The sequence below is a fragment of the Telopea speciosissima genome, chromosome 11 (genome assembly GCF_018873765.1).
Source record: "Telopea speciosissima isolate NSW1024214 ecotype Mountain lineage chromosome 11, Tspe_v1, whole genome shotgun sequence".
NCBI lineage: Eukaryota > Viridiplantae > Streptophyta > Magnoliopsida > Proteales > Proteaceae > Telopea > Telopea speciosissima.
The window spans coordinates 44947645-44965492 of record NC_057926.1 but is presented as its reverse complement, the minus strand read 5'-3'; the positions used below and the strand labels follow the sequence as shown (position 1 = coordinate 44965492).

General features: G+C 38.5%; 1 pseudogene; it reads right to left on the bottom strand.

Moving 5' to 3' along the window:
- Positions 1-17556, bottom strand: part of LOC122645992 — a 39214-nt pseudogene extending 21658 nt beyond the window's left edge.
- Between the last annotated feature and the right edge of the window lie 292 nt (positions 17557-17848).

Sequence of the window (17848 nt, the reverse complement as noted above, 5' to 3'; positions counted from 1 at the left end):
TACAAACACAAAAGTATATTAGCAACCCTCATCGGCTACTCAGTCCTATCTCTCAAGTTTATACACATGATCCACAAACATCCATTTGTATCTGATTCAGTATATACACACTCTCCTACCTTCTCATCTATAAAATCAACATATAAAATGGGGTGAGCTAAAAGCCCAGTGAGGAGAATCATGCTTATAAGGATATTCTATATACTTCAACAGTTATAAACATCATTTCTGAAGTAAAACCTAAGTCTGGTCATCTTGGTGTCCTGCCAATGTGCACAATAATCTGAGGTTTTGCCGGCCATCCAAAATCATCTATTCTACTCCTGATTCCAGTTGCCAAAGCAGTGGGGAGGAACGATGTGAATGTGATTGATGATTCCCCCAGATACACGACCTACTCCCTTGTTCCAGTCACTGAAGCACTAGGGCGGACCATTCACTAATAAATCACCTGTATAAGTTATTGTTTTTGTCTATGGTTATTGGTCTACTCCTTATTCCAGTCACTGAAGCACTAGGGAGGATTATAACCAGTCGTATCACGTATTATGTATTCATCTTCCCTCATCCATTACCTATTCCCCTACTAGAAAAGGATGGCATTCACAAAGGGTTCTACGTTCATCTCTTTATTACTTTCATTTCTTTCACATCACATTCATTTCCTTTGTACATGTCCATACTTTGCATCCATTTAATCATTTCCCATTTCATTCATATACATATTCATTTCCATACGAAAGCATCATGTCCTATTACATAATATATGAATCAGATTATCTGAACTTGAATCATTTCTATCGCTAAACACATAACAGTTATACTTATGCCACTGTACAGTTAACACATATCAACATACAATCAACCAGCCTATACATTACAGTATATATTCCCTCACATAATCAATACATCATACTTCATAGTACTACTATACGATCCTCATTTCTTTGTCATTCTTATTTCATTTCATACAGACATATCGTGTTACATTCTTATCATTTCACTTATTCATGTTCATTCCTTGCATTCATTCAAATCATTCACATAGTAATTATACATCAATTCATAACCATATTCCCCTCACATCCTTTCTTTTCTCTAACTCAGCAGAGCAAAACCAGCAGTGATCTAATTGTATGATAGTCTTGCTCAAATGAAAATAATAACTAACTTAATTGCTAATTACTAAATTAACTAACCATCATTAACATGGACAAACTCAGCTTAATTAACCACCAATTACCAACTTAATGCTACCTCATAGCCATCTCCTCCTTGCTTTGCTATGTGGCTGGGTTCATTGCAACCATCACCTTGGCCATAAACATGGTTGCAGCCCCTTAAGTAGGACACATGGTCCAATCATGCTAAGCCACCTTTAATCCCTCATTAATCCCCTAATAAATAGGATTAACTTAATTAATCATAATAATCAATATTTAATGAGGGTGGACCTTGGTGCAACGGTAAGGTTGCTCCATTGTGACCAAGTGGTCACAGGTTCGAGTCTGGAAACAGCCTCTCTGCAAAGCGGGGGTAAGGCTCGTACATTATGACCCTTCCCAGACCCCGCAGTAGCGGGAGCCTCGTGCACTGGGTACGCCTTTTTACTAATTAATATTTAATCACTAAGATTAATATAAGCATGCCACCTCGTGCTTGCACTATTCATCATAAGCAAATAAAATAAATCAAAAGACATTAAAATAATAACAATTATTTTAAATCAATATTAAAACATTAAAATGGAAATGCAAGGCATTACAACCCCTCCTCATAAAAATTCCATCCTTGAAATTTAAATACGTACTTAATCATCAAATAGATACGAATATCTGGTATGCATATCGCATTGTTATGTGATCCTATGCCACCAGTTTCTAAGTTCTCAAGAAGGCCAATAATAAATGGGTCAGCATAAAAACATCATACTCTCAAGTGGTTGCAGGTCAAGATATCAAGAACCAGCCCAAATGTGTGCTCAATTCAGTAGGCATTAAGCTTTTGAGGTAAGTAGTCCCCGAAAATCAATACTTAATAATTAAGTGGCCAATACAAACAACACAATTTGCTAAATACACAGCAGCACATGCTATACCAGCCATGAAGACTATAATACAGCTTAGTCAGATGTGGATAATGAAATAGAAAACAAATAGTGAGTATGATCAATACCTTGAACTGCGAACGTGAATCTGCTTCTAGGTTTAAATAGAAGGCCCGCTCCTCAGCAGAGAATTCCACCTTCTTCAAGTATACTGATTTAGGTGGTAATCTAATAATAGGATCCCCATCGATTAGTGTGCCTATACCAAGGTGGTCAACAATCACTAGTCAGTACAACAAGCCATGAGCATGACCCAAAAGTACATGCTAAACAGAAATAGGAATTAAAATACCAAATAAAAAGTGCATATAAGTTCCTGGAGAAGCTTTCTAGTCAGATATCAGGTTGTTTCTGATGATGAAAAGAGCTTTTTATGTTATGTGAAATTTATGAAAACCCGACATTTTAAGGTCGGTATTGTTAGAAGACGACTGTCGGTATCTGATGGTCAGATACCTACGGTACTAGCTGTAACTAGTCTTATACCCAATGCAGGCTTTGGTGCAATGGTAAAGGTTGCTCCATTGTGACCAAGGGGTCATGGATTCGAGTCTGGAAAAAGCCTCTCTGCGAAAGCAGGGGTAAGGCTGCGTAAATTATGACCCTCCCAGACCCCACAGTGGTGGGAGCCTCATGCACTGGGTACGCCCCTTTCTTTTTTTTGGTTGGTTGAATTGCGAAGCTGGGTATAGACATGGAACTAAATCTCGGTCGAAACTGACTGAAATCTCCGAGATGTCTTGGTTTTGGACCTGGTCGAAACCCATGTTTCGACCCTAGGTTTCGCCCAGGGAGGCCCAGGATCAAAACCCAATGTTGAAACCTTGAAACGAGATCCGGCATGTCTCGGTTTGGGGCCCGACCGGAACCAGGTCCAAAACCGAGACCTCGATCCTTGGGTATAGATCCAGGTTGCTTACATCTAGATCATCAGGTTCTTGATGTGTTTACTAATATTACAATTTACAACCAGCAGCCATACTATTTACACTTGATTAGTTAATATCTTAAAGATATTCACATCTAATAAATCAAATTTTATCTCCCCAAGAAAAGAATGTTTCTTTCTGGTGGAAGTCTAGATCTGGCAATTTCATAGCAAATGAGCTGGCAAGGGAGGGTGCCTCAAGGGATAAGGCCATACTCAATTACGTAGTTTGTTCACTTTTGGGTATATCTTCACTCCATTGTTCTTGTCGTTGTATTAGTATGCCCAATGTGGTTGTACCCACGTAACTGTGCTTTATTTCTGATCTGCTTTAATGAAGTCTTACTAATGGAAAATAGAACCCAAAAGTATCAGGGTGTCATAAAAAATCTGTTTGGTTATTTTTATTAAATCCTTCGCTAGTATTTTTGGTTCAATTATTAAATCTCTATTATCATTTTCGAAAATTTACAAAGACCTTTTTTTAAATGACACCCATCACCAATACCTTATTTGAGTTCCTATTTATTCGGAAATTTACCATCAATTAATTTCTGTCTCTCCCTTCTCTTTCTTTCCAATCAGTTTGTGTCATCAGGAACTGAGTATTCATTAAGAAAACCATCTCACAGAGACACACACATCGGCCCTTCAAATTGAGAGAGCAATCTGATTTCTCCGAACTTGTCCCATTGTATTCCTTTATTATTTCAGTCAGTTAAAGCTTCATTTGATAGTTTTTCCCTAGTGAAACTCAATCTCAAATCTCCTATTTCTATCTGATACATTCATTATTTCATTATGTGGCCTCTCCTTCAATTTATAGGAGCCATTGTCATCCAATTTCAAGTCAAAAGTCCCATTTGAGATGGTTTATACCATACCAGTAAGTTCTACAAATAATGACAAAGTGATTGTAGGACATGGAAAGTTAAGATGTGTGGTACAAATATCTTTGAAGAAGCCGGACAAGGGAAAAGCAACTTAGCTTCAATGTAAATTCCTTTTACAATCTAAGTTTGATCTGGACAGAGCAATCTTTAGGGATGATAAAATGGACTTTATTTATCTCATCTAGGATTTTGCAATCGAGGTTTTAAGCAAGAATGCTGCTTGAAAGGTTTGACAATTTTCAAGTTATTTTGTTGGTATCTTTTGGCAACACTCAAGTAAATAGACCTAGTGGTTCCTGAAAAAAAAATTATACTGGACTCCTAGATTAGAAAATACCCAAGATCTTCTGGGGCACCAGTAATTTTCTTCATGAAAAATAATTTATTCATCGAAGAAAGGAACTAAGAAAGGTCACCTTTTGTACGGCGCAGCATTATAGTCTTCAGAACTGCTTGAAGTTTCTTGTACCCACTGGATGCATTTCTGGTTATTAGGTATTTTATCTGTAGACAGAAATTTTTATAGACAGCATATGGATCGTACTTCAGAAATCTGAAGTAACTGTACAGATCATCAATTGTATTTTGTATAGGAGTCCCAGATAAGCACCACCTTTTTTTTGCTCGAAGACCACAGCAAGCTCTAGCCACTTGAGTTCTGTGGTTTTTTATGGTTTGAGCTTCATCCAATACCACCCTAAACCAAACAACTCTAGCAAGTGCACCACAACCAAAATCGATAGATGAACCATCAGTTCCCTTTCTACTCTTCTTCTTTCCTTTCTTATTGGCATTGGATGTCTTTTTCTTTTTCGTACTGGTTGAAAATTCTGAAGATAATCCATATTTTTCCCCATTTCTTTGATCACCATCATCCTCATCAACTAAAGGTTGCTTTGGAACTTCATTAGTTACAATAGAATATGTTGTGAGAACCACATCATATTTTGCCAGTTCAGCAGGATCCTTTGTCCTAGTGCCTCCATGATAGACCAAAACTTTCAGTTTAGCGCTTTCTGTTACTTTGTCATTCAGTTCCCCGGCCCACTGACGAAGTACACTTGCTGGGCAGACAACCAAAGTACCTGCCGCTGGCTTACCCTTATAGAATGTAGGAATAGCTGTAGCTAACTTTGAAATCCTTTTACCATCGCTCGATTCTCCATCATGCTTTAACTTTACAGAATCAGAATCACCACCACCACCATCATCATCATCATCCAAACTCAAGGGTTCAGGTTTCAACCTGCATTGATCATCTGAAGTGTACCTTGACTGCAAAGGCATCTGCATTTGTACAAGGGCAATCATCGATACAGTCTTACCAAGGCCCTGTGAGATAACAGCAGAATGAGCCTGGGAAAAATGTTTAACGAAGACCCAAGAAATCTATCATAAATAGACTACATCTGAGAGATCAGCTGAACTATGGACAAATAACCTGATCATCAGCCAGAATTCCACCTAAACAATGTGTACTAAGTGTCTCCTTCTGCAGCATCCATGCCAGCGCAATTTTCTGTAAGATGGGATAACTTAACATCATCAAATTCAACAAAGAATGGAGCAATTAATTATCGTGGAGCTAGAGACTACAGACAGATAAACTAACACACCTGGTGCCTTAATAGAGGCACCGCCAAAAGGCCATCAGGTAAAGTAGCTTCTACTTTTGGCTGTGAAAGATCCTGCAACAAACAATGAGCAAAAGGATCAAACAGTTCATTATTGAAGAACTGACGATCACCAAAACTCTATTCAAATATCATTTTCATTTAAAAGATGCAACATATAGGTCCAAAATTCATTCCCTTTCAATATTCAAACAAGGGAAAGTGATGGTGCAATGCCCATTGTGCTAGCTAGCACACAAACCCACCTATAACTACCAGGTGCTATCACCTTAGTGTACTCGGTTCCCACAGGGGAGGATAACTGTCAGAGCTGAGCTTCTTTCTTTACCCACCACCTTAAACACTTCTATCAGGTATGGCTATAGTAACGTTGTGGTTGGAGGTGATTCTGCTGCTGTCATAGAGTGGTATAGAAATGGCATTGATCCCCCTAGAAGATTTCTCATCTTGTTAAGACACATTTGCCTCCTTAACTGTTCAGCTCAAGTGTCTTTCCAACCGAAACTTGGATCAGTTAGCTCCATGGCAGATGAGTTGGCTAGACGAGGGGTTGTAAGGGGCCTCATATTGTGGTTGGGGATGATGATCTGTTGTCACGGAAGTTGTTGGTTTAGGTTGTTGGTCCTTGTTGTATTATTATGTTGATAATGGCTGTTTAGCTGTGAGCTTTGACCCCTCTTCTTGTATGGTATCTCTCTTTTCTTGACTAGTAAATTTTTTACTCACAAAAAAAAAATTTGTGACATCTTGCCAGTCACCAAAACTTTGGTGCACAGGTAGGCGCCACCATTCTTTATTCACTATCATTTCAAGCCAAATAGCGCTTGCTATGTCACAGAAGAATTTTCCAAAAATAGTTGAAAAGTCTGAAACGGGACAAGACAGTACTAATGGTTGAAAATAGCAAATACACTGGAAAGCCCTATACAAGGTGGGCTGTATGGTCGAATTTGGAAATCTAGGGAATACTTACAGGTCAGATTCACCATGTCATCCCTCCAGAGGCCTAAAACCAAGGGGAATTGGGCTAGAGTTAGCACGAATCAGTTATGCAATGCTTTTGCCCTCAGATGAAATAGGTCCTCTAACAAACTAATATGATAATTGTGATGGTAACAAACATGGTGAGATCAATACCGGTACAGGAGAAGAAGGATGAAGAAGGAAGAGAATAAGAGAAGAAGAATAAGAAGAGATAGAGCTGTAGGAAACACAAACCCAGCCCACGACTTGCTTGTATGTTCTATCTTGGGTAGGGCAGACACTTTATTAATAAGGTTATTAGTTATGACTCTTTGGGTCATAACAGAATATGACTACAAGACTATTAATATTTACTCCTTACACTTCACCAAGGATACTAAACTTCACCAAATATTGTAAAGTATCACCATATGTAGCTTAGGGTTTGGATTTTTTGAATGGAGTGAGTGGGATTTCTAGGGCTTAGATGGTCAGAATGGGACCAATCCATGATCGAGTTCTCCTAAGGGGTATGAAGCATTCGGTCAGATTTTGGTGGGTTTCTAATGGCTAGAATGGGCTGCGCAGAAAAGTAGGGTTGTGGGGAATTGAAAACAAAAAGGGGGAAATTAGGGTTCGGCCGTGAGAGGATTAGAAGAAGAATTGTAGGGGAGGGGAATGCTTCAACTAACTGTTGTTGCAGAAAATCCTTGGCAGCTGCTTGTTTGAATGGAGAAACTTGAATAAAAATTGAATCTCGCACGATGAACACCAAAATAAAGCTTTAAAAGAACCACCTGGGCTTCACACCACGAGGTGTCGATTGGATTAAACACCAATCCCACCAGCCTTGATCAAACACGAGACAATCTTCAAAGGAAGATGACAAAGTTGCAGAGCAACTTCAAGAGTTAATTTTTTTTAAACATTCAATGGGGGAAAAGAGGAGCCTCACGAATGGCTTTTATTAAAGGCCTAAAGCCAAATTCCTATTGGAGACTAAGAAGCCCCTAGCCGACTCGATTACAAATCATAGCCCCTCTCAAATTCGTGGAGTGGTGTGGACCCAAAATTATAATAAAAAACAAATAAAAGAAAGGTGACTTAAGTCATTTAAATTGAACCACTAGTTCAACCAGTTTGGATCCGGTTCAATTTAAACTAAGTATAAACTAGTTAATCCCATATGCAACCTTGCTGCCAATACTTTAGGTCCATAAAAGTGACCTATTACATAGAAAACCCATAGGATCAAAGGCCCAACATGTATATAACCCAGCCCTAGACCTATTTTTGTGATGAATTTGCATCAAATATTGTGAAGTGTCACCATATGTACTAAATGTCACCACACACATAATTAATGTCATCACACTCCGCTCAAGCTGGAGCATAGATATCACACATGCCCTACTTGGAACAACTTGCAAGAAAAATTGGGCGACACAATGCTTTAGTAAACATATCACCAAGCTGATTCACATGAGACACAAATGGAGTAGAAATCAGTTTCCTCATTATTGCATCCAAAACAAAGTGATAGTTGACCTCAATATGCTTAGTCCTCTCATCAAATACTGGATTGCTAGCAATGTAGATGCTCTCTTGATTATCACAAAACATATTTATGGGTTTAGTAACTGGAAACCCAAGCTCCTGAAGAAGTGATTTCAACCACATTAGTTGTATGCGCCATGGCTCTATACTTAGCCTCGACACTGGACTTCACTACAGTAATTTGTTTTTTATTTCTTCATGTACGTGTTACCACTAATAAATGTACAATAACCTGTGGTAGATCTTCTATTCAGCACCAGCCTAATCTGCATTAGAGTATCCAACCAAATCAGCATGATTATTAGCTCTATAAATAAGACCCTTCCTTGGAGCATCCGTAAGGTAACTCAAAATCCGAACAGCAGCCTTCCAGTGAACCCTCTTAGGTGATTCTATGAACTGACTTATGAGGCCAACAACAAAAGATGTGACAGGTCGGATAACAGTAAGATAAATGAGTTTAACCACAAGTAAACTGTATTGATACTTATTTGCAAGTTCCTCACCATCTGCCCCAAACTTTTAATGTGGGTCCATAGGCGTATCAATAGGCTTGGATGTGACATATCAGTCTCAGACAAAAGATCCAACACAATTTTCCTCTGAGAAAGCTAATACCCTTCCTACTCTGAAGCACTTCAATCCATAGTACTAAAACTCGCGAAATTTCGGTCGAGATATCGAATATTTCGAGTATCTCGACCTGTCCAAAACGAAATGCAAGTCCGAAATGAAAAAATGCAATATTTCGAATATTTCAAAATTTTCGAAAATCTCGGTAATTTCAGTCATCTCGTTTCGAAAATTTCGGAAATCTCGGACATTTTTGGCATTTTACACCCACAGAAAAATACCATATTTCGACCGAGATTTCGACGAAATTTCGGTATCTCGGAAATTTCGGTCAGACCGAAACACCGAAACGAAACGAGATTTAGTACCATGCTTCAATCTCAAGAAAGTGTCTAAGGGCACCTAAGACTTTCATTTGAAAATGCTCCGCAATACCAGATCCAAATAAGTCATTATCAAATATAATAATATCAACAACGTACACAATTAACACAACAACCTTCGAGTCCCAACAACGAACAAAACTGAATGGTCAAAATAACACAGTATGAATTCACATCAGGTAACAATAGAACTGAACAAATCAAACTAGGCTCTGGGAGATTGTTTCAACCAATAAATCGTTTTACATAACTTGTAGACTTTCCCAGCATTCTCACCCTGAGCAACATACCTAGGAGGTTGCTCCATGCACACCTCCTCATGCAAATGACCATATAAAAAGGCATTTTTAATATCTAACTGATATAACAACCAATCAAAATTAACTGCAAAAGAAATGAGCACCCGAGTAGAATCCAAATGAGCAACTAGCAACACCATAGGTCTGAGCATACCCTTTAAGAACCAAACGGGCCTTGAGCCTTTCAACAGCGCCATCAATGTTATACTTAATAGTATACACTTAATGACACTTCAGTTGATCCTTACCTAGAGGTAAATCTACCAGGGACCATGTCTGGCGAGTAGCGAAAAATTAAGGCATCCATCTCCACATCCATAGTTGACTACCACCCAGGATGAGACAATGCCTCATGATAAGTGTTAGGAGTGGTATGAGTTGACAAAGATATGGCAAACTATGTAAAGAAGATGGAAAGTGACAAATGGAGACAAATTTGTCAATGGGATATGCCACCATAGACTTTTGAGTACAAGAGCTAATACCTTTGCAAAGTGACAGTGTAAGTTCAGAGGGGAGGATGAGGAACGAGCAGCATCAAGCACAGAATCATACCATGTTAAGGGTGTCAATCGGTATGGTTTTGGTTCGGTACAGAAGGCAGAAAGTAGATACCAAAACCGTACTGTACCGAATATAAACTGCATTTTTCAATACCGACATCATACTAACTCAGTACGGTTTTTATTCAATTTTTATTCGGTATCAAAAAACGGTTTCCGATTCAATATAAAATATGGTATCTTATTCAGTATCAAGGCAGCAAGGAAGCATTGAAGCAGGAGGTCCAAGGTTTGTTGAGGAGGAGAAGCAGTGAAGCAGGAGGTTCAAGGCTTGCTGAGGTCTTGAGCCTTGAGGAGGAGATTAGAGAAAGTAGAGAAACAGAAGCACATCACTGCACAAAGCCAAAACCTGAGTTATAGAGAAATTTGGATTAGAAAATTCAGAATGGTTAGTCGGTTTAGGGTTTTGACTTTTACGGGTTATACACTTTGTCTTTACACTTAACATTATATACATATATCATATAAATGTAAACACAAAAACACATATAGCCTCGGTTCGGTACAAAAACACATAATACGGTACGGTATCTGTAATTCAGTATGGTTTTATCTTAGAAACCAATACCATACCGAACCGAGAAAGATATCATTTTTTCATACAAATCTTCTTTGGTATGGTTTGGTACAGTTTTAAACAGTCGGTTTCAGTTTCGGTTCCAAATTGAGACCCTTATACCATGTAGAGGATGGAAGAGAATACAGTTTTAAACAGTCGGTTTCAGTTTCGGTTCCAAATTGAGACCCTTATACCACGTAGAGGATGGAAGAGAAGGAGCTGCCGCCTGCAGCTAGCAATCAAGGTTTCTGTCGGAGCTGATACAATTATAGTGGTGTTTGCTGAGAAGTAGTCGGAGTGTCAACGAGAGGAATTAATATAGGAATAGGAAGGGACTGAAAAATGTCCGTTGCAAAATCTTTACCCTCAGAAATATGTTATGGTGTGTTTTCAAAGAAAGTAACATAAACACTCAAATTGTTGGTGGGTAGCAGGGTTAAAACAATGATAACCATTTTGAAAATATATTTTAATGCACGAGGAGATAATTTATCAGCACCCACTCATAAAACATGAACAAAACAAATACACCCAAAACTACAAAGTGGTAAGAAAAATAAGGGTGGGTTAGGAAAACCAACACCAACAGGAGATTTATTATTTAAAATAGATGAAGGCATGTGGTTAATCAAATAACATGCAGCCACGCTCGGGAGTGGCTTTAGCTCGATATGTCCTTTTTTGGTAGCTCTATTTGTGACACTGTTGGCAAGTTTGTGTTCGGGGCTGCTATCTCTCACATCTAGATGGAGCAGAATCTTCATAGATGGACTTCCAACTCCTGGTCTATTGACATGATTTGGAAAGCCATCTTTTTTTATGTCAGCTCTAGGCTTCATGTGCTTCCCCATAAATCTCTTTTAGACTCCCCAAGGAACAAGCACATTGTTGTTATCTGCGATTTAAATTCTTCTCTCTTTTGCTCTCCTAGACAGGCCCCCTAGTCTGTGGCTTTCGTTTTGTATAGTCCTCCTGATGCAGCTCCAAGAAGGAAGAAGAAGAAGAAGAGCCCCTGAACTTAGGGTTTGAATAGGGAGCCATAGATTAGGATTTATTATTTTCCATACTTAGTTTATTTTCTTGTTTTTAGATTGAACCGATTTAGAATTGGTTGCATCCAATTGGTTCAATGGGTCTAATTTAAGTGAAGTGTTCCTATTGGTTAATAGGTTCTTATATCCTATTGGCTAATATGGAATCTACTTTAAATTAGTTGTTTTTAAGTTAGATTCTTTTATTTTAAGTTAGTAGGGGAAGTTAGGACATTTACTGTTTTAATTTAATTAAGTTAGATTAGAACTCTCCCTTCCACGATTTTAGAAGGAAGAGACATTAAGTTGTACTAGGACTTGGCTTAGGCCTTTATTATAAATAAAGTAGATCGTGGAGGGCTCCCCCACAGATTATTTGAATTTAAAAAAACAGATTTCGTGGCTGCCATTGCTGCTGTTCCTTGCTCCCCTGTGTGAGTGTGCATCCTTGTGAACTTCAAGGTGGAAGGGTGGGTGGATTCCTGCGACTCTTTACGCCGCAACGGCTGGGAGGATCTCTCTTCGAAGGTGGTTTCATCCTTCAAACATTCAAGCTACTACTGGTGGATTCCAGTGTGAGTTTGAATTTTAATTTTCTGTTTTATTTTCATAAACCCTAGGAGGATCTCAATTCTGTCCAGATCTGTTCTCCATTGGAATCCTCTCAAACTTAAGCCATAGCCTCCCCTCACCATGGTTTACACTCGATCCCAACTGCTGCCCATATCCATCACCCAAAACCCTAAATCCTTCTTCTCCATAACAGCCCCATAAGCCCTAATTTTCCCACAGCCCATTCTGACCATCAGAATTGGACCATATCCTGGTCGAATCCTCCTCTCACAGTCCCCTACATTCAATCCCAAGCCCAGCCCACTTGAAACCCTAGTTTTGGTAGTTTCCCTTAACCCTAAAACCCGAAACGCTAACCCTAAATCTGCAGAATTTTAAAACCTAACCAAATCCTATTTTCTTTATACCAAAATAATCCCCTAAACCTGCATATTAAAACCATATAAGACGCATTCCCAAATTCCCATCCTAAACCCTAGAATTAACCTAAAACCTAGGCTGTCCATGTGAACCAGCAGCCCCTTTTGCTATTTATTCTGTTATCTGGCTCCTAGTAGGTCTCCTACCTATCTAGGACTACATTACCTCCCCCCTCCTTTTCCTCTGTGTATTCCCCCCCCCTTGTTCTTCTCTCCCTGCCTTTGAGGTTTTAATAATGAATTTTTTATTCACCAAAAAATAAATGGCATCCCCCCCACCCCAAAAAAAAATAAAAAATTCTTTGGAACATTCATTTGAAATAATGAAGAACGAGCATCTTCTAATAAGTGTCTATTCTTTCGTTCAGCAACACCATTCTGCTGTGGGGTATAGATGCAACTAGTTTGATGTATCATACCATGCTCATAACAAAAGGAAGAAATAGCAGTTTGAATAAATTCCAAAGCATTACTAGAACGGAGAATTTTAATAGAAGCATCAAATTAAGTTTTTATTTCATTATAAAAGAATAAAAGGAAGAAATAGCAGTTTGGGGAACCCAGGGCATGCTTCAATTGGAGGGAATTTTCAGGAATACTGATGGTACCCCTGAAGGATGTTTTGCTAAGTACTTGGGCGTTCAAACTAATTATTTTGCTGAATTTAGCGCTTTCTTCATTGGGTTAAAATTTGCTAAAGAAAAAGGAGTTCATAACTTATGGATAGATTTGACTCGAAGGCAGTGGTAATGAGTATTGAAAATCAGTCCATCAGGAAGTTCATGCAGCAATAGCTCTTCTTCAAGCCTTTTTTGTCAACAATTGCTTGGAAGATTTCTCATTGCTTTAGAGGAGGAAACTCTGATGTGGATGCTCTGGCAAAGAAAGGAGCAACCCTTTGGGTCCTTCCGTGATTTTATTATAAATAAAGAGCTTGGCTGGTCACATAGATCATTCAAGCATTACAGCCTTAATCTGTTCTGCTAACAGATACTTTGGTATGAGAGAGGAAGAAAACACATTGGAGATGGAAAAAGGCCTCATTCATAAAAGGCAAATTTTCCCCAACAAGAAACAGACCTTTAACAGATTGTAGATCAGAGTTTAACCCAGACAAGAATTTAGCATAGTACTAAAACTCGCAAGATCTCGGTTTTTCCCAGACGAGATGGCATACGAAACGAGAAAATGCAATATCTCGTCGAGATCTCGATCTAGATCTCGACCCAAACTCTTTTATATGAGTGCCAGATCTCGAGATCTCAGTGGGAAATCTTGGTATACAGACACCCATCTATGCAAACCTTGGAATTTAGCACCTGAAACTAAGCCCTCTATGTCTTTGATAATTCTAGATCAGAGGTGACTAGTGAGAGATTGATAGACATTGAGTTCCTCCCACATCCCTTTAAGGTCACTTTAATATTCACCAACAGATTTTTCTCCCTACTGAAAGTTAAAAATACTTTCATATAGATAATATCAGCCGAGACATATTCTTGTCTTGAGAAAAGCTCTCCTTCAAATCATTCCACATCCCCTTATCAGTGGTGTGAAATATAACATTTGCTTCAACTAAAGGCTCCATACTATTCCACAACCATACTAAGAAAGTGTCATTTTCATGCATTCATTCATCACACTCTTTTGAACAGAAGGTGGAGGTGCAGATAAATGATATTTGAGATTGCCTTTAGCATTAATATAGACCTTAATAGCCTGGGCCCATAACAAGAAATTAGAAGCTCCACTGAGCTTAATGGAAGTAATTTGGACATTAACATTGTCCACAGGAGGTTTAGAATCACCCATCACAGCAGATAAATTTAGGTACCAGCACAACATTGAATAGTAATAAGGAGGAGACCAAATAGTGTTATACAACTGCAGCTACGGAGGTGAGATAAACCCCAAAAGATCTTGCTGATCCAACGGTTGGATTACAAGATAACTCCAATATCCAGGTGTACAAAAATAGCCACAAAACAGGGGTGCCACAGGCTACAATATGGCCAGAATTGAGAGAAATAGTATAGCAGCAAATCCACTCTTCAGATCTGGCTAAATTTCAGGTCAAATGTAGGATTTGATCACATGGAATCCCCAAAATCTGATACTAATCCACTGGTTGGATAGGGTATTGCGGGATTAACTTCAGAAATATAACCTAAAAATTCCAGAATTTGAAGAACTATCAAGAACAGCCAAATCATAGATCTGATTAGGGCCAAATTCTGGTTGATGGATAGGTTCAACAACTGGATTGTAACCCCAGAATTTTATATGCAATCAATGGCTAGAGATAATCCGACAGCATCCAATAGCAGTAAACCAGTAGAGAGAAGCTTCAACCAACCAGCAGGAGAGAAGAGAGTAACCACAGCATATTAACCCTATTTCTTCATGATTCTTCACTAGGGTTTAAGAATAAAAGTGCAGCATAGGATGCTGCGAACCAAGGAAGAGAAAAAAATTGAAAGACCTCATAAAACAGAAAAAAAGATTGCACAGGTACTGATCAAACCTGCTCTGATACCATGTGACAGTATCACAAGGTGGGATTAGTACTTGTACAGGAGAAGCAGGAAGAAGAAGAAATAGAGAGATAGGAAGAAAGATCATACTATCTTGTGAACTTTCTCAAGGTCAATGCTTGCTTCTTATGATCAAGCTTCAAAAGGGGAGGGGGGAGTTTGCATGGCATTACTGGATTCAAGATCCAGTCCAACTGCATCTATTTAACTGGGTATATATATATAGAATATAGACCTTAAAAGCAGTACCGATTTTCTAGGTTGGGCATGCCAGATCTTATTCAGATCATGCAAAAGTTGTGGATAATGTGCACAATATAAATTTATTTTAAAAATGAATAAGTCCATATTCAGTATATCCTTGTGGATTTTGGATCAGATGTCAGATTTGGATCCACATCTATGGATCTGAGTTAGGCACCAAGTCCACTGCAGCAAATTCAAGCCTGGAAACAGATTTACCCCAACTCCACCTTTCCAACCTGTCTAGGCAGTACTAATTATCATACTCAGACACACAAAAAAAATATTATTTGTCTAGGAAGTATTAATTTGGAGGCTTGCTCACATGGTTTAGCTACTTGACTTGTCAAACCAATAGATTCCTCAGTACGCCACCCATATGACTGCCTAAGCAGAATGACCATTCATTATGCCAGTGCATTGTTTATCAATCTTGTGATTAACTCATTAACTTCTTTATGGAACAAAAAAACAAAGAAACATCTGTATGGATCCCCAATTCCCCATTCCCACATGCCAACAAGAATTGTGGAGATTGCCCTATAAATTAAGAGGTTAATTAGAAGGTTACTCACAAGTACCTTCTTGACAATTGAACCCACCAGTTATGGTGAACTAGACTCATTTGCATTCCACTAGGATTCTTTCTAATTGTCTCAATGAAATAATTTTCTTTTCTTTTCATTTTCAGTAAAATGGAAAACGAAATAACGAATAGATCCGAAGCAGTCACCCTTTGTTCAGAAACAATAAAAACAAACAAAATAATTAAATTCAACAGGTTTAATGTTAAATATGCACATAATACACACATAACTAGAGCGTGGGGAAGATCCACAATTGAACATCCCATAGTAATGTTACCCTAGTCATGGAAATGATAAATTAACAAAGGTCATGAAAAAAATACCTGCAGAGCGGCTTGAAAAATTACTCTCTCATCATTCTCTGCAGACCTTTCTTCTCCCAGATGAGGATGAAATGCAGGATCACTTGAACTACCGTACTGCAAACTGGTAGACTTAGCTTGTGTCAAAGATGGTGGTAGGAGCCTACTTCCTCTATTTTCATACATAATAACATCGTTATCATTCCCTTTGACTAAATGGTCTTTCATATAAAACTTATGATCGGTTGCATTTGCACCACTAAAATGATAGGATTTGCCATTAGTATCTGGAATGCTACTGCTAGCCCCATTTTCCACAAAAGTTTTCGATTTAGTACTTGATGAACACGGATGAAGAGATGTTGGAAGGATCCTCTTTGCATCTTGTTGGTATAAAACCTTTCCAGAAGCCGTACCAAGCATCTCATTAATTCTAGAATCAATTTCCATTCCCAGATTTTCAACGTCAACAAAATTCATTGGCTCATCTGTATATCCATTTTCTCTGGAGTATTTAGAATAATCTGTCAGCGCACTCTCCTGATTCAAAGCTTTGCCCTTAACACCATTTGGATTCATTTGGAGTTCAGACTGTGAATAGGAATCATGGTTTGCAGACCTTTTGTTAGAAAGTGATGTTCTTCCAGGCAACAAAGGCATTTGATGTGAACCATTATAACCTGCAAATTTAAGGAACCATTCAGCGAATAAAAAAAACAAAACTTCGCAGTTATGAAATATTATCTATATTATATTAATACTTGTTGAATTCGGGCTGGAGGTTGAAGCCCATGAAGGAAGCTTCCGTAGAGTTTGTGAAGCAGGAGGTCCCACAGCAAGTGAGGTTTTCTTTTCTACAGTAACTTCATCTTCACTATCTGAAGAAGTAATATTTATAGGATCCATCATAGTTGAACAATGCCCTCCTGCAGAGAACTTAATACGAGAATTCCTGGATAAAACCTCAATCTGCAATTGAAGAACATCATCAATATCCGACCACCAACGAGCAACAAAAGGTTTCATAAAGGAAAACCAGAAGTGAGAAGGTCTAACCCACCATGACAATGCAATTTCTCAGAATAAAGCTGTAAATCTATCCCTTCAAGAGAGAGAAGCATCTCCGAGTGGAGTCAAAGAGGTTGTGAAGAGGATCCACAGACCGTTTGCATCTAAGATTGCACACTGCTTCTTGAGAACTTGCACATTGATGGAAAGAAAAAACCCTCACTGGATGGGAATCCACAATGAACTTTAAGTTACTGCAATCTACAAGAAATTGTGCAAATATTTTTGAATGTTCATATGAAATGAAGACGGAACAAAGATGATATTCAAGTACAAACTGACTGGAGGAAGTAATAAAGTCATAGTTGCAACAGTTGATAATCATTGTTGTCTTCTGGCCTTGAGAATTAATCATCAACCATCGTATATTTCTAGATATTCCAATGGGCTGAAAATTCTTGACATGGAGCGTAAGCTATGCTACTGGCATTTTCAAAATAGAAGTCACACCCATAGTTCTAAAACTAGCCGAACTCGAGCTGCTCGAGACGAGTGTACATACGAGACACAAAATATGCACTAACTCGAATATCTCAACCGAAATTTTGGTGAGATTCAGTACTTTGTACTGTCTCGCTGAAATTTCGGAAAACTGCTACATTCCACATTATAAAAAAGCACCAACTCGAGAG